General features: G+C 42.2%; 1 long non-coding RNA gene across 1 annotated transcript; it reads left to right on the top strand.

Moving 5' to 3' along the window:
* The first annotated feature begins 4,086 nt into the window (after positions 1-4,086).
* Positions 4,087-21,082, top strand: LOC122462075. Its single transcript, XR_006284418.1, has 3 exons — positions 4,087-4,127; positions 8,686-8,761; positions 20,826-21,082. It is a non-coding gene; the product is annotated as an uncharacterized LOC122462075 (long non-coding RNA).
* Positions 21,083-21,301: the final 219 nt, after the last annotated feature.

The following is a 21,301-nucleotide window of genomic DNA, read 5'->3' as shown; positions in this document are numbered from 1 at the left end:
GACTGCTAGTGTGCTTTGCCCTTGGGAGTGAAGCTCCTTGTGTGTGCCACCCTTGAACATGTACAATCTACTCTTATATGGAAATATGATAACAAGAACATTCACAAGATAGAATGTAGACTTTCTTTGGGAAACATTCAGAGTGCCTTTGAACAATATATTGATTTATCTTGAAGACAGCATTTTAGCTTTTAGAGAGAGCCATATACAATTTGATGTAGAGTAAAGCTTTGAAAGAAAAATGGAGGGGGAAAGGTCTATTGACTAACATTTCAGGGACTTTTAAATTGAATTGCACCTGAAATATGTTCAGATCCTTTTTTTATTTCCTTTGTTTTTGAGGAAACATTTTTTCACACAAATGCTCCATGTAATGCAAATCTGAGGCCAAATCTGAAGTTCATTTAGAAAAATCAATTTAGGGAGGAAGCAGAAGTAGTTTACAAATAGTAGGTTATCCAATCGGGGAATAGAAACAGTACCTTGTGACTTAGGGGAACATACAGCTAAAATTTTGAATCACAAACATCAAATTCTCAAAGCAATATTCTCACTGAACATTTCAGAAGTGGTGTCACAGTGGATTTCATGGGCAGAAAATATATTAGACACGAAATACTGGAACAATTTTGAGTAGTAAGCAAATTAGTAAAGATGAAGTTGTGTTTGCAGACAATTTGCCAGCAGGAAAGAAGAATTATTCACCAAATCAATAGCTAAATTCACCAAATCAATAGCTTGTTACAAATTTTCTCTTGGTATAATATGTTTTTTTTTTTCTCAGAAAATACATGTTAAAGAAATCTTTCCCCATGATTCAATGCCGTCCAGGGGTCAGAATCATATAACAGGGACTAGAATACAATAATATGCCAGAGCCATTCCAGTCACATCTACTGAGTTTCCCCAAGGCAGTACCTTTTTTTGCTAATTTGGTTAGAGATTTCAAAAATAATTCTTCAAAGACACCTGAAACATGACACCACTAGCATCTGTTTGTCACAGATGAAAACTCCCTTATATTAAATGCTTCAGAGAATGAATTCTTCCTTTGGGTAGAAATGTCCTTTTTTTTTTTTTGGTCTCGGGTATCTGCTTTTGTTGGCACTGTCTTTAAATAAGGCCTGGTCTACACTGCGGGGTGGGAAGGAGGATAGATCTAAGATATGCAACTTCAGCTATGAGAATAGCGTAGCTGAAGTCGACGTATCTTAGATAGACTTAGAATCACTTACTTTGCATCCTCGCGGTGTGGGATCGATGGCCGCCACTCCCCCATAGACGCGATAAATTGATCCCCGATAGATTGATCACTGCCCGCCGATCCGGCGGGTAGTGTAAACGTGGCCTTAGAGGTTTATTTTGCTACGCAGGCCAGAAACCTTAGACTTATGCTTGACTCAGGCCTCTCACATTTGCTTTGCCTGTCTGCTATTGTTAGCTCCTGAATATTTCAAGAATACATTCTTACTGTGACATTTCCAAAATACATACTTCTCATTAACTCATTTACTATCTTGGCTATTACATGCACCTTTTTCATTATCTTCCAAATTCTCTAATCTCAAAATTTAAATGGCTCCATCATACTCTGTATGTCCTTCTCTCTTAATAAGGTCCATATTCTTCTATCTTCTATTCGTGTTCACGTTCACTTCAAAGAGTGTGATCCTGTTTTCCACAACTCCAGGGACTTTCTCCACCCTTCCTCTCTGCTTGAACTTTGTTTAGTTCTCTTCTCACTTAGTCCTGGCACCCTCTGTTCTCTCCAACCCTGTGGGTTGCATTTTCATTTGCCCCACCCATCAAGAATCAAGAATGCTTTCTGAGCTATTGAGTTGGTTCCTCTCTGCAGTTCTCACATAAAATATTGCTGTTTACTCCTCTTTCTGCTTGCATGAGACACTCTTTTATACTCTGAAATGAATTGTGTTAGTACCTGTTAGTAGATAGTAATACCTTTAGTTCTTTCTTTCTGTATATTTAACTCATTTATTTATATTAACCATTCTTTATAATCTTTATCTTCAACAAAGAGTATGTCTAAGGCCTAGAACACTGGTCTTGACCAATAAGTAACGGTATTCAAGAATACAGCACCAGGCATGGGGATACAGCACCAGGCATGTGATGGAGAAGGGGAATGGGGGCACACACAGCCCCTGGAATGAGGCAGTGGGTGGGCATTTGCAGGGAGCCTCTGAAATGGAGGGGCATTGGAGGGTGGCACACAGGCTTTTGTGAGGGAGAATGGAGGGATGCTAAGAGCCCTGGGTGTGTGCAAGGAGCTTAGACCACTGAATCAATGAAGTGTTCTATTGCCTAGTGTTATCCTTGAAATTCACAATTCATTCGTATTTCATGGTTCTTAAAACACTTGAAAATGTTGAGGAAAAGAAAACTAGCTTGTATATGGCAAGCAAATTGACTGGATGAGCTAATCTGGCTTTCTCATCTATAATATCTATGATTCCACGGGTTGGTAATTTTGTACAGCTGAAGATTGGATAAGGCTTTTTCTGTACTCTATTTAATGTCAGGAGTAAATATCATAATATTTAATAAATTGATTTTACTGCAGAAGAAAATTACTAATGTTTTGTGTTTTTTAAAATGTAGCAAGCGAATATTATAGAATTATTTTCACATTTTTATGTATATTATTTATGGAACTGAAATGATCTGGTGTAGCTGTAGAAGTCTCTGGATGCAACTGAACTCAGATCTATGCTTGCTGGAAATTAAAAAAAAAACCAATTACTGATATTCTAGGCAGCCTTAGAATAACACAAGAAGACAGCCTGCAGCTCAATTTATGCACATAGTAGCAAGTACAAATGAAACATGGAAAATAGATGGATGAAGGAATTATGACTCATTTTAATAAAAATGTAACAACATAATTTTAAACTCCAGTGGAACCCCCCCCCATCTATCATTCATTTCTGTAACATGAATTCGTATTTTGTTTAATTACCCCTTGTTCCAGTAAGGCAGTAGTTCTCAAACTTTTGTACTGGTGAACCCTTTCACATAGCAAGACTCTGAGTGTGACCCTGCTTATAAATTAAAAACACTTTTTTATATATTTAACCCCATTATAAATTCTGGATGAAAAGCAGGGTTTAGCGTGGAGGCTGACAGCTTTCGACCCCTCTGCCCCATGTGATACCTCACAACCCCCTGAGGGGTCCCGACCCCCAGTTTGAGAGCCCCTGCCATAAGAGGTATATTTTTCTTTGGATGTCATTATGAGCAACTCCCCTTCAGGTTGTTACTTAATGGCAAGTACATGCGTGCACACTTTAGGGAGACTAGACTGCTTCGATTGTTTTCTAAAATGTAGTAAAAATTCCTCTTGGAGGTTAGAAGTAAATTGAGCCCCATTTAAGTCAGTGGAACACCTTACATGCATAAACATAACCATGTGTGTAAGTAATTATTAAGGATTGGGCCTTAATAATTAACCAAAGCAAGAGAAAAAGTTTTCCACTTAAGACAAATAAGTTTTTTAGAATTCAATCAGTTTCAGAGAACAACAAAGAATAACTCCTTTTCAGTTCAATTTTGCAAGGTTTTCCAATTAACTGGAGGCAGTTTCCATTAGTAAAGTTAAATACCGCTGCTAAATTTTACGAGAAGGCCTTGAACTGCTGCAGCGGCACAGGAGCCAGCAAACAGAGCTGTCAACAGGGGAGTTTGATTGGGGCTCTGTTGGAGGAGAAGGTATTTATATTTGGTTTTGTATTTGTATGTGTAGAGGCTTGTAGGGGCTTTGTGCTGGGAGAGAAGCTGAGCCCTGATTAGGGGGCGGGGCTTCTCTACTAGGGGTCCTAAAAGGTAGCCAGCCAGTCAGGCAGCGGCACAGACAGCTGTAGTGGCACAGGAGCCAGCAAACAGAGCTGTAAAGAGGGGAGTTTGTATTGTGGTGCTTGTTTGGGGTTTGTTTTTGCTGTGGGTGGTGGTGTTTTGGTGTGGTTTGTGCTTCCCAGATTAACAGCCTTCCCACCTAAATCCTATGACAGATACAGAGGCAGCAGTGGGAGCGACTCATGTCGTGGAAGACACAATGAAGATGACTGGATGTGGAAGCAGTGGCATGAACATGATCCTGGAGGGGGCACCTGGTAAGTGTTTTGTCTGTATGAAATGCCGTCTGATAGAGCTGATGGAGGAAAAGATCCGAGGTTTGGAGATGCAGGTGGAAAGTCTGGTTGAGTTTAGGAAGGGGTTCGAGCAGATTATGGAGCAAAGACATGAGGTATCTGAAGGGAAAAGCTCAGACTTGCAGATGGAACCAGGACTAGGGAATTCTGAGGGGAGACTGGGTGAGGAAAGTAGTCAGTGGAAGCATGTGACTAAAAGAACCAGGCAGAGGAAAAGACGGGCTAGTGAAGGAGAAATAGAGCTAAAGAATAGGTTTGCAGAGTTGGAAACTGAAGAAGAGGCTGAGCAGGTAATCACTGAAGGTGCAAGGGCAAGGAAGAGGAGAAGAGCGGCTAGTCCTATAGGAAAAGGGGAAGAGTCAATGGAGACTACACCAAATATGAGCCCCAGGAGGACACAGGATGGGTTGAAGAGGATTACAAGGGAGAATAGGAATGGAAAGAACTTGCAGCCAGAGGGAACGGGGGATGATAGACTGGAGAATAGCACCGTCACCAGGAAAAGGCAGGTCTATGTGATCAGGGACTCTTTACTGAGAAGAATAGACAGGCCTCTAACCAGAGCTGATCCAGAGAATAGAAGGGTATGCTGTCTTCCAGGTGCTAAGATACGGGATGTAGACCTGAGGTTGAAAGGGATCCTAAAGGGAGCAGGAAAGAATCCCCTAATTATCCTTCATGTGGGAACAAATTATACGGCTAGATTCCTGCTGGAAAGTATTAAGGGAGACTATGCTAGGCTGGGGAAGACGCTTAAGGAAATTGAGGCTCAGGTAATCTTCAGTGGGATTCTGCCTGTTCCTAGAGAAGGGCAACAAAGGTGTGACAAGATTATGACTATCAACAGATGGCTTAGGCAGTGGTGCTATAAGGAGGGCTTTGGGATGTATGGCCACTGGGAGGCATTCATGGACAGAGGATAGTTCTCTCGGGATGGACTTCATCTGAGTAGGGAAGGAAATGGACTTCTAGGATGGAGGCTGACACAACTGGTTAAAAGAGCCTTAAACTAGGAATTTGGGGGAGATGGCTGGGAGATGTCCAGGTAATCTCCATGCTGGATTTTAGCATTGAGAGGGAAGAAAACGAAGTAAGAAAGGATACAGCCGTGGGTAGGAGAATGTGTATAAGGAGGAAGGGCAGTGTGGATACCAGTTTAACAGGTTATACTGGCTGTAGAATGACCGTGCCTAATAGGGTACAGAATGTGAGTGAGGCCAAACAGCAAAAATTAAGATGTTTGTACACCAATGCGAGGAGCCTAGGTAACAAAATGGAGGAACTAGAGCTACTGGTGCAGGAAGTGAAACCATATATTCTAGGGATAACAGAAACATGGTGGAATAGTAATCATGACTGGAGTACAGGTATTGAAGCATATGTGCTGTTTAGGAAAGACCGAAATAAAGGTAAAGGTGGTGGAGTAGCATTGTATATCAATGATGAAGTAGAATGTAAAGAAATAAGAAGCGATGGAATGGATAAGACAGAGTCCGTCTGGGCAAAAATTACATTGGGGAAGAAAACTATTAGAGCCTTCCCTGGGATAGTGCTTGGGGTGTGCTATAGACCGCCTGGATCTAATCTGGATATGGATAGAGCCCTCTTTAATGTTTTTAATGAAGTAAATACTAATGGAAACTGTGTGATCGTGGGAGACTTTAACTTCCCAGATATAGACTGGAGGATGAGTGCTAGTAATAATAATAGGGCTCAGATTTTCCTAGATGCGATAGCTGATGGATTCCTTCATCAAGTATTTGCTGAACCGACTAGAGGGGATGCCATTTTAGATTTGGTTTTGGTGAGTAGTGAGGACCTCGTAGAAGAAATGGTTGTAGGGGATAATCTTGGTTCAAGTGGTCATGAGCTAATTCAGTTCAAACTGAACGGAAGGATTAACAAAAATAAATCTGCAACTAGGGGTTTTGATTTCAAAAGGGCTGACTTTCAAAAATTAAGGAAATTAGTTAGGGAAGTGGATTGGACTGAAGAACTTATGGATCTAAAGGTAGAGGAGGCCTGGGATTATTTTAAATCAAAGCTGCAGAAGCTATCGGAAGCCTGCATCCCAAGAAAGGGGAAAAAATTCATAGGCAGGAGTTGTAGACCAAGTTGGATGAGCAAGCATCTCAGAGAGGTGATTAAGAAAAAGCAGAAAGCATACAGGGAGTGGAAGATGGGAGGGATCAGCAAGGAAAGCTACCTTATTAAGGTCAGAACATGTAGGGATAAAGTGAGACAGACTAAAAGTCAAGTAGAGTTGGACCTTGCAAAGGGAATTAAAAGCAATAGTAAAAGGTTCTATAGCCATATAAAAAAGAAGAAAACAAAGAAAGAAGAAGTGGGACCACTAACCACTGAGGATGGAGTGGAAGTCAAGGATAATCTAGGCATGGCCCAATATCTAAACAAATACTTTGCCTCAGTCTTTAATAAGGCTAAAGAGGATCTTAAGGATAATGGTAGCATGACAAATGGGAATGAGGATATGGAGGTAGATATTACCACATCTGAGGTAGAAGCGAAACTCAAACAGCTTAGTGGGACTAAATCGGGGGACCCAAATAATCTTCATCCAAGAATATTAAAGGAATTGGCACCCGAAATTGCAAGTCCATTAGCAAGATTTTTTAATGAACCTGTAAACTCATGGGTTGTACCGTATGATTGGAGAATTGCTAACACAGTTCCTATTTTTAAGAAAGGGGAAAAAAGGTGATCCGGGTAACTGTAGGCCTGTTAGTTTGACATCTGTAGTATGCAAGGGTTTGGAAAAAAATTTGAAGGAGAAAGTAGTTAAGGACATTGAAATCAATGGTAAATGGGACAAAATACAACATGGTTTTACAAAAGGTAGATCGTGCCAAACCTGATCTCCTTCTTTGAGGAAGTAACCGATTTTTTTAGACAAAGGAAATGCAGTGGATCTAATTTACCTAAATTTCAGTAAGGCGTTTGATACCATGCCACATGGGGAATGATTAGTTAAATTGGAAAAGATGGGGATTAATATGAAAATTGAAAGGTGGATAAGGAATTGGTTAAAGGGGAGACTACAACGGGTCCTACTGAAAGGTGAACTGTCAGGCTGGAGGGAGGTTACCAGTGGAGTTCCTCAGGGATCGGTTTTGGGACCAATCTTATTTAATCTTTTTATTACTGACCTCGTCACAAAAAGTGGGAGTGTGCTAATAAAGTTTGCGGATGATACAAGGCTGGGAGGTATTGCCAATTTAGAGAAGGACAGGGATATCATACAGGAGGATCTGGATGACCTTGTAAACTGGAGTAATAGTAATAGGATGAAATTTAATAGTGAGAAGTGTAAGGTCATGCATTTAGGGATTAGTAACAAGAATTTTAGTTATAAGCTGGGGACGCATCAAATAGAAGTAACAGAGGAGGAGAAGGACCTTGGAGTATTGGTTGATCATAGGATGACTATGAGCCGCCAATGTGATATGGCTGTGAAAAAAGCTAATGTGGTCTTGGGATGCATCAGGAGAGGTATTTCCAGTAGGGATAAGCAGGTTTTAGTACCGTTATACAAGGCACTGGTGAGACCTCACCTGGAATACTGTGTGCGGTTCTGGCCTCCCATGTTTAAGAAGGATGAATTCAAACTGGAACAGGTACAGAGAAGGGCTACTAGGATGATCCGAGGAATGGAAAACTTGTCTTATGAAAGGGGATTTAAGTAGCTTGGCTTGTTTAGCCTAACCAAGAGAAGGTTGAGGGAAGATATGATTGCTCTCTATAAATATATCAGAGGGATAAATACCGGAGAGGGAAAGGAATTATTTAAGCTCAGTACCAATGTGGACACAAGAACAAATGGATATAAACTAACCACCAGGAAGTTTAGACTTGAAATTAGACAAAGGTTTCTAACCATCGGAGGAGTGAAGTTCTGGAATAGCCTTCCAAGGGAAGCAGTGGGGGCAAAAGATCTATCTGGCTTTAAGATTATCCTCGATAAGTTTATGGAGGAGATGGTATGATGGGATAACTTGATTTTGGTAATTAAATATTCATGGTAAATAGGCCTGATGGGATGTTAGATGGGGTGGGATCTGAGTTACCCAGGAAAGAATTTTCTGTAGTATCTGGCTGGTGAATCTTGCCCATATGCTCAGGGTTTAGCTGATCGCCATATTTGGGGTTGGCAAGGAATTTTCCTCCAGGGCAGATTGGAAGAGGCCCTGGAGGTTTTTCACCTTCCTCTGTAGCATGGGGCACGGGTCACTTGCTGGAGGATTCTCTGCTAATTGAAGTCTTTAAACTACGATTTGAGGACTTCAATAGCTCAGACATAGGTGAGAGGTTTTTCGCAGGAGTGGGTGGGTGAAATTCTGTGGCCTGTGTTGTGCAAGAGGTCAGACTAGATGATCATAATGGTCCCTTCTGACCTTAGTATCTATGAATCTATGAAACTTAGCAAACTAGTGGGAAATACACAAGCCCTGATGGAATTGATCATGAAAACCACAAAACGGTATTAATTTTTTTTTTTTAGGGACTCGTAGGCCTTCCTCCCAAATACTTCAATCCCATGATCACTAGGGCCTGATCTAGCTCCACTGAAGTCCCTGGTAAGATTCCCATTGACTTTTTCAGGAAATGGATGAGGTCCTTGGTGTTTTCCTTTACAATGCAGCTTAAAGCTTTCAATGGATGCCTAACGCATGCCACTGGGAACTTCTCTTGTGCTATACAAAATAGTCCTCTGGGCACTGGAGCTGTGATCCAAACACTCTTCTGTTTGTCCTAGCTAATGAGGAAAAAACAGAGCCATCCATAAGGGACAGAACAGTATAGTAACATGCCCTTGAGAGAATACTATTAAATATCATGCTGCCAACTATTATATTATAGTTTAGCATTTATTTCACAGTATATACAAAGCTCAAAATACACTGGAAGAAACATAAAACAAAGTAGTTTACATAGAAAACTCATTATAGAAAGCTTTCTAAGATATTGTATTACTAGCTCAACCACTTAATTAAAAAGAAAAAGTGAAGAGAGAGGGCCAGGTCCTCTGGTTCAGCTGAGCAGTACAGCATAAGACTCAGGAAAAGGTGTCTTACAGCCTCCTTGAACCCTCCAGGCCTATACATTTATTATTACATTCATATTCGTCTTTCAAATTATTAATACAATAGTCTCTCCTTTATTTGTCTGCCCTCTGACATGTCTTCCTCTTCCCTCCTCCACTGTCCTTTCTGTATCCGTTCCGGCTCCATTTTCCTCCTGCCAACTGCTGCACAGCATCAGGCTTGTGGGGAACCCATTACTCTCTACTTTGTTCCTCCTATCCCACACATCACAGCATGATATAAGCAATCCATTGGTCTCTGTTCCAGGCTCTCACACACTTTGTGGCAATAGGCCTGTAAAATGCACTGTTTTGTGTCCCACTCCTCACACACGTTATGGACGCAGGCTTCCAAAGATACTCTTCTCTGCCATGTCTCTCCACATGCATAGTGCTAAACATACATAGACATGCCCCAGATGCATACTTCGCATCTTTTCTTTCCTGAGCAGCTGCTTGGCTCCTCTTCTTCTGGCAGCTATCTAGCTTTTCGTGGATGCATCTAAGCTCGTTCTTCAGATAACAGCTGCTTCTACCAGCAACTCTTCCCCCTCAAATGACCTGCCAGCATTCTGCAGACCACTGTGCTAGACCAATGATGTGACAATGCAATGGGTTTTGCCTTAGGAGTGATTTAAAAGGGCTACTTTTAAAATGCTCTGTGCACCTACCTACACTAAGTACATTGAGGCTTGGTTCATAAACCACAGTGCCAATATTCTCCTTTATAGAGCAGTATTTGCATTAACATACAAAGGCATTTCATAATCATGAACCATAACATGTCTCTTTAGTTTGGTGTGAAACAGAAACAAATGCTAAATGAAGCTGTGGTCTCTGCTGGCAATAAGGTCCACTGTTGAGAAACCTGGCAGCACAAGGTGACTTGCAATCTTCTTCTTTCATATGGCTTGGGTAGGTAGCAACAACTACAAATTTATATCTAAGTTTGATAGCCAGCACATTGCCGCAGCAGTGAGCTGGTAAATGCCCTTCAGGCTCCCGGCAAAAGAATGAAGGGGACATTCATATATGATGTGCTCTATCATTTGTACCTGGTGATAACAGTTGCACACAGGTGTTTGCCTTATTTTCCATTTAAAGAGGGTTTGTCCACATCTCCCATGAGATTATAGAATCATAGAATCATAGAATATCAAGGTTGGAAGAGACCTCAGGAGGTCATCTAGTCCAACCCCCTGCTCAAAGCAGGACCAATCTCCAACTAAATCATCCCAGCCAGGGCTTTGTCAAGCCTGACCTTGAAAACTTCTAAGGAAGGAGATTCCACCACCTCCCTATGTAGCCCATTCCAGTGCTTCACCATCTTCCTAATGGAAAAATTTTTCCTAATATCCAAACTAAACCTCCCCCACTGCAACTTGAGACCACTACTCCTTGTTCTGTCATCAGCTACCACTGAGAACAGTCTAGATCCATCCTCTTTGGAACCCCCTTTCAGGTAGTTGAAAGCAGCTATCAAATCCCCCCCTCATTCTTCCCTTCCTCAGACTAAACAATCCCAGTTCCCTCAGCCTCTCCTCATAAATCATGTGCCCCAGCCCCGTGATCATTTTTGTTGCCCTCTGCTGGATGCTTTCCAATTTTTCCACATCCTTCTTGTAGTGTGGGGCCCAAAACTGGACACAGTTCTCCAGATGAGGCCTCACCAGTGTCGAATAGAAGGAAATGATCATGTCCCTCGATCTGCTGGCAATGCCCCTACTTATTCAGCCCAAAATGCCATTAGCCTTCTTGGCAAGAATGGCACACTGTTGACTCATATACAGCTTCTCGTCCACTATAACCCCTAGGATCTTTTCTGCAGAACTGCTGCCTAGCCATTCGGTCGCTAGTCTGTAGCAGTAATGGGATTCTTCCGTCCTAAGTGCAGGACTCTGCACTTGTCCTTGTTGAACCTCATCAGATTTCTTTTGGCCCAATCCTCTAATTTGTCTAGGTCCCTCTCTATCCTATCCCTACCCTCCAGTGTATCTACCTCTCCTCCCAGTTTAGTGTCATCTGCAAACTTGCTGAGGGTGCAATCCACACCATCCTCCAGATCATTTATGAAGATATTGAACAAAACCGGCCCCAGGACCGACCCTTGGAGTACTCCGCTTCATACCTGCTGCCAACTAGACATGGAGCCATTGATCACTACCTATTGAGCCCAATGATCTAGCCAGCTTTCTATCCACCTTATAGTCCATTCATCCAGCCCCTACTTCTTTAACTTGCTGGCAAGAATACTGTGGGATACCGTATCAAAAGCTTTGCTAAAGTCAAGGAATAACATGTCCACTGCTTTCCCCTCATCCACAGAGCCAGTTATCCCATCATAGAAGGCAATTAGATTAGTCAGGCATGACTTGCCCTTAGTGAATCCATGCTGACTGGTCCTGATCACTTTCCTCTCCTCTAAGTGCTTCAGAATTGATTCCTTGAGGACCTGCTCCATGATTTTTCCAGGGACTGAGGTGAGGTTGACTAACCTGTAGTTCCCCAGATCCTCCTTCTTCCCTTTTTTAAAGATGGTCACTACATTAGCCTTTTTCAAGTCATCCGGGACCTACCCCGATCACCATGAGTTTTCAAAGATAATGGCCAATGGTTCTGCAATCACATCCACCAACTCCTTTGGCACCCTGGGATGTATTGCATCTGACCCCATGGACTTGTGCTCAACCAGCTTTTCTAAATAGTCCCAAACCACTTCTTTCTCCACAGAGTGCTGGTCACTTCCTCCCCATGGTGTGCTGCCCAGTGCAGTAGTCTGGGACCTGACTTTGTTCGTGAAGACAGAGGCAAAAAAAGCACTGAGTACATTAGTTTTTTCCACATCTTCTGTCACTATGTTGCCTCCCTCATTCTTTTAAGGGGCCCAAGCTTTCCTTGACTTTCTTCTTGTTGCTAACATACCTGAAGAAACCCTTCTTGTTACTCTTAACATCTCTTGCTAGCTGCAACTCCAGGTGTGATTTGGCCTTCCTGATTTCACTCCTGCATGCCTGAGCAATATTTTTATACTCCTCCCTGGTCATTTGTCCAGTCTTCCACTTCTTGTAAGCTTCTTTTTTTGTGTTTAAGATCAGGAAGGATTTCACTGTTAAGCCAAGCTAGTCGCCTGCCATATTTACTATTCTTTCCACACATCGGGATGGTTTGTCCCTGTAACCTCAATAAGGATTCTTTAAAATACAGCCAGCTCTCCTGGACTCCTTTCCCCCTCATGTTATTCTCCCAGGGGATCCTGCCCATCAGTTCCCTGAGGGAGTCAACGTCTGCTTTTCTGAAGTCCAGGTTCCATATTCTGCTGCTCTCCTTTCTTCCTTTTGTCAGGATCCTGAACGTGACCATCTCATAGTCACTGCCTCCCAGGTTCCCATCCACTTTAGCTTCCCCTACTAATTTTTCCCGGTTTGTGAGCAGCAGGTCAAGAAGAGCTCTGCCCCGAGTTGGTTCCTCCAGCACTTGCACCAGGAAATTGTCCCCTACACTTTCCAAAAACTTCTTGGATTGTCTGTGTACCACTGTATTGCTCTCTCAGCAGATATCAGGGTGATTGAAGTCTCCAATGAGAACCAGGGCCTGCGATCTAGTAACTTCCATTAGTTGCCGGAAGAACGCCTCGTCCATCTCATCCCCCTGGTCTGGTGGTCTATAGCAGACTCCTACCATTACATCACCCTTATTGCTCACACTTCTAAACCTTAATCCAGAGACTCTCAGGTTTTTTATGCAGTTTCATACCAAAGCTCTGAGCAGTCATACTGCTCTCTTACATACAATGCAACTCCCCCACCTTTTCTGCCCTGCATGTCCTTCCTAAACTGTTTATGTGCATCCATGACAGTACTCCAGTCATGTGAGTTATCCCACCAAGTCTCTGTTATTCCAGTCACATCATAATTCCTTGACTGTGCCAGGACTTCCAGTTCTCCCTACTTGTTTTCCAGGCTTCTTGCATTTGTGTGTAGGCACTTAAGATAACTCGCTGATCATCGCGCTCTCTCAGTATGAGGCAGGAGCCCTCCACTTTAGCAGTCTCCTGCTTGTGCTTCCTCCCAGTATCCCACTTCCTCACTTACCTTAGGGCTTTGGTCTCCTTCCCCCCGTGAACCTAGTTTAAAGCCCTCCTCACTAGGTTACCCAGCCTGCTTGCGAAGATGCTCTTCCCTCTCTTCGTTAGGTGGAGCCCATCTCTTCCTAGCACTCCTCCTTCTTGGAACACCATCCTGTGGTCAAAGAATCCAAAGTCTTCTCTCCTACACCACCTGAGTAGCCATTGACTTCCACGATTTGACAGTCTTTACCTGGGCCTTTTCCTTCCACAGGGAGCATGGATGAGAACACCACTTGCACCTCAACTCCTTTATCCTTCTTCCCAGAGCCACGTTGTCTGCAGTGATCTGCTCAAGGTCATTCTTGGCAGTATCATTGGTGCCCACATGGAGAAGTAGGAAGGGGTAGCGATCCGAGGGCTTGATGAGTCTTGGCAGTCTCTCCATCACATCGTGAATCCTAGCTCCTGGCAAGGAGCAGACTTCTTGGTTTTCCTGGTCGGGGTGGCAGACAGATGACTCAGTTCGCCTGAGGAGGGAGTCCCCGACCACCACCCGCATCCTTCTCTTGGGAGCGGTGGTCGTGGAACCCCCATCCCTTCCAATCGGCAGAGTTTCCTTCTGTTCCCTTCCCTCAGATGTATCATCTAGTCCACTCTCCGTATTAGTACCTGTGGAGAGAACATGAAAACAGTTGCTTACCTGTATCTGCATTGATGGTACATGGAGGCTCCCCTTTCTTCTTCTGGAGGTAACATGCTGCCAAATTTCTTCCCTGTCCTTCTGTCCCCACTGGGCAGCCTGCTCTGAATCTTCAGAATGTTGTGTCAGTAGAAGCATATCTTGATGTCTGTCCAGGAAATCTTCAGTTTCTCTTATGCAACGCAGGTTCGATACTTGTTTCTCCAGACCTTGAACCTTCTCTTCCAATATGGAGACCAGCTTGCACTTTGTACAGACAAAGTCGCTTCTGTCCTGTGGGAGAGAGACAAACATGGCACATCCTCTGCAGGTAACAACAGCTGAACACTCACCATCCATATTACCTTCCTTCTAAGAGCTTCCTCAGGAGCTGTAGTAACTACTCAGAGAAGCCTGCAAGATGAAAGCCTCAGTGGGCTGTCCCCAGGCAAACTCCCTCGGTTAGCCTCTCTGCTGTTCGCTGCTCAGCTGACTGGCTTTTTATAACAGTCAGGCCCACTCCAGGCTCACCTGGAACAAAGCACTCCCAATTCACACTTTTCAAACAATCAAGCACATGGTCAAACAGATAAACTGTCCCTGCAACAGACACAGAGATGTCCTGATGCAAATCAATCTGCACCAGTCTTTCCAACATAAATCAAAACCTGGTGAATCCTCTCAGGATCAATGACGAGCTGTTTGTTTTGAGTGGTTTTAAGTGCTCCATGTGACTCTCCAGTGAGCCTCAGCATCAAAGCTGGGTGTAAGGATCTTAATACCGTTCTATAGAGGGTTGCAGGATTTTAATCTTGTCTTCGGCGGGTTCTGCAGGTCATGGTGCACTGGGATCCTCGTATTTGCATTGATATGATTAAGAAAGCTAGATGTCTGAGCAGTTCTTTTAATCTGTGGAGGCTGGATGTGCGATAGGACTGGGAGCTAGTCAACTGGAGTAGATTTGAGTGTCCCTGACACTATGCGCATAGCATTATTGAATTGAGTGTCAAGGAGTTTAGTGTGACTGCTATGAGACCCCTCTGGTGCACAATATTCAGCTGCAGAATATACCAAGGCAATTGCTGCGGTTTGTAAGGTCTGTGGGCTGAAGTCCCATGATGTTCTGGACAATTTTCTGATAAGCAGGACATAAGACCTGACCTTATCATGGGTGTTCTCAAGGTTTTGTTGAAAGATCAAACTCTGGTCCAGTGTAACGCCAAGATACTTTGGATTAGCTTAGTGGCTGGTGATCTCACCGCAGAACTGCACATTATTTGGAATTAGCCATTTTATTGTTCAGGAGGAAAGCAGTTACCATGGGTTTTTTTTGGATTAGGCCTAAGTTTCCAGCATTGGAAATAATCAGCCATTGTGCTAAGATCTCAGGTTAGGGTGTAGCCAATGATATGGAGGCTTGTATGATGAACAGCTAGGGCAATATCATCCTCATACATGAATTTCCTTGACTCCATTGCTGGTATATCCACGGTATATGGATTAAAAAGTACTGGGGCCAGGACAGAGCCCTGAGGTATGCCCAAGTTATGTGTTCTTGGTCTACTTATCTGGCCATTAAGGTGTACCTTCAACCAGCGGTCCCCAGACATTGCCACCAAGAGGCAGATCATTTGCTGGCAGTGAATGATGTGGGAGACCTTGAGGAGGAAGCCCTGTCTCCAGAAAGTATTGTATGTCAAGGACAGATCAACAAGGGTTTTTTCTGTCTTCAACTTACATTGGAATCTTGTCTCAGTGTGGCTGGTAAGTGAAGCTACTTGGTCACAAAAGTTCCTCTTCGGGCAAAATCCTGCCTGCTCCACTGGGAGGGTGTCTTCAATAATATCAGACAGACGGTGGAGTAGCACCCATTCCATGAGCTTGCTGGTGGTTGAGAGGAGAAACATGGGGCGGTAGCTGCCTGCATCCTCTGGGTTTCTTAGGCTTCAGAAGGGCAATCACTGTTGCCTGTCGCCAGCTTGCTGGCACTTCTCTCGTTCTATGCATGGCAGTAAAAAGCGCTGCCAGCCATTCCCATCCCCATCTCCCCAGATTCTTGAGACTCTCTAGAGGAATGCCATCAACCCCTGCAGCTTTCCAGCTTTTGGTTTCCATCAGTGCAACATTGATCTCCTCGACATACTATGGGGAAGAGAGTGGGGATTCCGACGGGCATTGTTGAAGGTTTCTGTGGAGTTTCCGCTGGACCCCCTGGTGTGTAATCTTGTCTGTCGGCGTCTTGCTGTTAGAAAGAAGATGAGAGGCAACAGCATTTGCTGTCACCTTTGCTGAGCATTGCATTACTGGCTGGGATACTCCAAGTTGCCGCAAAACAGCCTATACCTTATGGCTCGAATGAATGAAATCAAGTCTTTCAATGGTACCTTTCCAGGCACGCTGACTTGCAATGTCATGGGGAAACTGAGCCAGTCAGCCAGAATCAGTATCCTACTCAGATAAGCCAGAAACAAACAAATGGCATTAAATCTGCACAATAATATTTTAAGAAGCAATATCCTCCCTAACCGGGAGTTTTACCTACCAACCTTAAAAGCTCCAAAGCTAAGGCTGTCCTTTCATTTTGCTTGGCGTTAAGGGCAGCTCCCTGAAAGCTGCCTTTTTGATTTTCTTGGCTACAGTGAATTATGTTCATTGTTACACTCAGAGGTGTGTGTTACTCTGAGCATTTGACAGGAGAATGGGAGCAGTACTCAAGTAATTTGTATTAACTTATTCCCATTAGGAAGTCTTGATGTACTGTAACAGGACAGAATTCTGTTTTCTAAATTGCTCTTTGCATAAAAATATTTTGAACTCCCAACCAGCAAAAACAGTCTTCCTTACATCTTCAACAATCACCAGTCAGAAAAAGATAGGAAGTGGGAATAAAAGTTGTTGCAGTTTTGGGGGAATCCCACTCCACCCCTGCTGTTATAAACACAAGTTAAATATAATCGTTCAAAAATGCATTTTTGTATCAGACCGGTAGAGGGAGAGGAGTTTATTCTGCTCTGAAATAAAAAAAAAATCACTCATCACAGACAGAAGGAGATTATAGTAGTGACCCTTTGGTGATATAGCCTGGTGCTGAGATGCTGAAGAAAAGCTGAGATTTTACCCAGAAGTAACGGTGCAACATTTTGAAACCCAAGAGTTGGGAGGGGGTATTCTATTAAACCTGTCAACTAGTCAAGATTTTCTGCCCAGAAATCAAATTGAGGCATAACAAAAGCATTGATCAACTTGTCAGCATTTAACTGGAGTAACAGAGGCCATTATCTGTCTACATCTCTGAGAGGAAAAAGTGATATTTAATAACAAAATTCAGACGATCAATGAAATATGAGATTAAAAACTAATGAAACAAGACTCGGGGGTAAAATAACTAGACCCAACTGATATATTAGAAGAAAGGTCACAGTACCTTCTGTAAAAGAGGCATGGAGACTAACACCACTTTACTCATCATTACTATTCATATTTATTATTATTGAGATTCAAGCTAAAGAACAGATTTTCTGCTCTGATGACCCATAAAATCTTAATAAACATCAGACTGTGTAATGTATTGGCTAAAGTGTGTTCACCCTCTGGAGCTGACTTGTCAAAAATAAAGCCAACAGGGACCAGAAATCTTTGTCAGGGAACAAATTGATTAAGAGGTAGCGGTTTATAGTTTTGGAAATGAACACCACAACAATATTCAAACTTATGCACAAACAGTTAGGTGCCTGCATGGATCTTAAAGTTAATAATCAACTATAATACTGTATTTTGTTTATTTCAATATTCTTCATTGGCTACTAACTGAAGGTACACCTACATTGAAATCAGAGGTGTGACTCTACACATGTAGACATTCCTGAGCTAGCTGCGATCTCTCTGGCTCAAATAACAGCAACAGTAAATCCGTGGCAGCATATGCTGGCTGTTTGAGTGCATATACAGGGTGGGGCTTGTACAGCCTGTGCTACCGCCCAAGTTGCTCTGGCTTCATTGCTATTATTATTTGAGCTAGATAGATCAAAGCTAGCTCAGGTATGTCTGCCAGTACTGAAGTCGCACCTAGGACTGCAGTGTCGACATGCCCTCACACAGTGATAATTCCTACCCGAACATACATAACAAAGCCATCTTTGTTGGCTAAATATTAAAGTGGTTCAAATTATGTCCTATTAAAGCAATCACTAACATTATGGAACTCACTGGCTAAATCATCCTCACTGATCTCAGCTCATGTTTTATTTATCAAGCATCTGAGAACACAGACACATTCAGAGACTCCCCCAGGTCTACTTCAAACCATCTTTCCTTTCAGTTCTAACATATGATGAAACACATGCATGCAATTCCTTACAGTCACCCTCTAACATGCAACCTGACCTCATACTTTTTTTAAAACACAGTGCAGTTTTTACCACTCCATGTAGCTCTATCAGGAATGTATCTTAATTTACCCGTGATCAGATTGTATGCCTGAATGTACATTTTTCTTAGGTTAACAAAAATGTAAAATAAGTCAATATTGCAATTTTCAAACAAATCTAAACTGACATTTTAGTGCAAAATGGCATGAGAGTGAAGAAAAAGTGTGTGCATTGAAAACAGGATTGCCACCTGACCGGTTTTTAACCAACATTGAACCAGATTTAATGTGCTGTGATTTTTTCCCTTTCATCTTCATCTTCTCGCTCCCTGCCCTCCTCTTGCTAATACATGCTAGGATATGATGACAGGAAGCAGGGTTAAGAAGAGAGTTTTAGGTGAAATGCCTGAGGAATGGAACTTGGCTAGGGAGGCAGCTTTCTGCATCTGGTGAACCTCCTGTGGACCTTAGCAGGCACATGAGAATGGCACTACTACTGCTGAAAAGTGTCACATTTCAGGGAAGTTGGGGGAAAGCATAGATGATGAAGGAACGCAATGAGGTGTATAGGATAAGAAGCTTTCAAGAAAAGGAGACTGGGGTGGGATAGACAGTCAGCAGGGTAGTATTGAAGAATGGAAATAGCTGGCAGTTCTGGACATTTCTTTCTGGACATTTCTTTCTGTTTCTCCATGTAGTTCACATTGGGTATGACAAGGAAGGAGAATGTGAGTGTAAAATTTGAAAAGCTCCTTATGTCTGAGGTCTAAAGTGAATGTATTTATGTGTGATGCTTGGAGTGTGTGCTGATTGTTTTTCTTTAGCTAAGGGAGGCAAAAGAAAGAGGAAAGAGAAACCATTTAAAATATTTCCTCTGCAAAAGTTAGTAAATATTTTAACAAACAATTATGGAAAACACAATTGTCCCTTGAAGAGCAATTGTCTTAAATATGGAGTGTAAATTCAATCATTAAAGTGTAAAATAGAGTGATTTTGTTTCTGCTTTGAGTGCAAATCTAAATGTAAACATAACTATGGAGTACTACAGAGGGTTCCATGAAACTTGAATCATGCTACTTAAAAAAAAAATGCTTTAAATACTGTATGAGTCCCAGGTCACCTAATTCAAGGTTAAGGTCCTTTTTTGAAAATGGATGGATGGATTCTGCATGGTGCTGCATGCTTCCAAGAAGGGGCTGAAAACCCCTCAGCTCTTATAGTCCTCTGTGAAGATAAAGATGCTAAGTTCTTTGCAAGATCTTGCCCATTGTTCTGCATATCTTCAAATGGCTCATGTAGCATATTTCAGAGATATACCCATGTTACACGTAGGTTATCTCATCAAGTGTATAAACTGCTTCTTCCCTCCAGTCCTGAGGCTTTGCTTACATTGTGTATCCAGTTATCCTCAGGTTCCAGTCTACATCTGGGATACAGTTACTCTCTTTGGTGCAGTTCAAATTCCTGCTTTCTTGCAAACATAAATGAATTAATTAATTAAATAATTTTAAAAAAAATCCCAAATCTGCCATTGCTGGACTGAAAATTTCTCATCTAACTGGGTTTAAATTTATCTTACACTTATTTTGTTTTCATTTGACTTGATTTAAACTTTGTCTTTGCTACTCCTGTGGTTTCACAGAATTTTACATAAATGAGTGCAGGTAAACTGACAGTAGAAAATTATGTCATGATAAAGTTATAAGCACATAAAAAAGCTAATGATAATTTGATAACAAAGAAGCCTTGAACTGCTGAGGAGGAGAATTTTACATGAACTGAAAGGCAGAGGCGAGAAAGAAAAGTCGGAAGCTATGGTATAAAAAGTGATGGTAAATCATGAAACTTGCTTACTATTTCATTTTGGAAGCAGCCCTTTTATTCTTGTAGAGACCAGACTGTGACATAAATCATTAGGGAAGCCTGTTTTCTCGAGATCAGAATATATTTAGAGCAAAAGTAACCAAGAACAAGAGATATTAAGGACCAGATGCTACTGTCAGCATTGCATTCCATCTCTGTATATTTTGGCTTTTTTTATACATTCAAGGGGTGGACAATTGCCAGCTGATCGTCAGTTAAGAGTACAAACTTTCTCCTAACCTTCAGAAAGGGTGATTCTCCACAGATATACAAAAAGCAAACATTATAATCTGCAACAAAACCTGCTACTGGTGTATGCTATGGAGATATACCAAACTTTTAGGGATTATTTTCTTTAATGGTCATCTTTTGGCTCTTATAAAAAAAATGAAATTGTCACAGTTATGACTAGTTTTTTCCCCTCCAGAAATTATTCCAATTTTGTGCATGCATGACCATCTGCACACCTGCCAGCAACTATCAGAACCTGTTTGTGTGTACCATATTTCTAACTGCCTGATCTGTGCATGTATAGGTCCATTGGATTAATATGCATTGGATTATTATCCCTGCTTATGTCACAGGTGCAGCAAACTGGTAAATCACCAAGAACCTGAGACAGGAAACAAGGAAATGAGCAGGAACCCTCGTCCCTCTCAGATTTTAGAAGGCACTTCAGATTCTTAAACCTTGGGTCGAGTGCTGTAGCTATATTTAGAAATCTTACTTTGGTACCTTCTTGCATTTTGTGAAATTTGCACTGAAAGTGTTCTTAAAATGAACAACATGTGCTGGGTCATCCTCCGAGACTGCTATAACAAGAAATATATGGCAGAATGCGGGTAAAACAGAGCAGGGGACATACAATTCCCCACAAGGAGTTCAGTCAAAAAAATTAATTAACACATTATTTTTTTAATGAGCATCATCAGCATGGGAGCATGTCCTCTGGACTGATGGCTGAAGTATGAAGGGGCATACGAATGTGTAGCATATCTGGCACACAAATACCTTGCAATCCTGGCTACAAAAGCAAATGCCTGTTCTCACTTTCTGGTGA

This window comes from Chelonia mydas, chromosome 1 (assembly GCF_015237465.2).
Source record: "Chelonia mydas isolate rCheMyd1 chromosome 1, rCheMyd1.pri.v2, whole genome shotgun sequence".
Classification (NCBI taxonomy): Eukaryota; Metazoa; Chordata; order Testudines; family Cheloniidae; genus Chelonia; species Chelonia mydas.
This window is presented reverse-complemented; position numbering and strand designations above follow the sequence as displayed.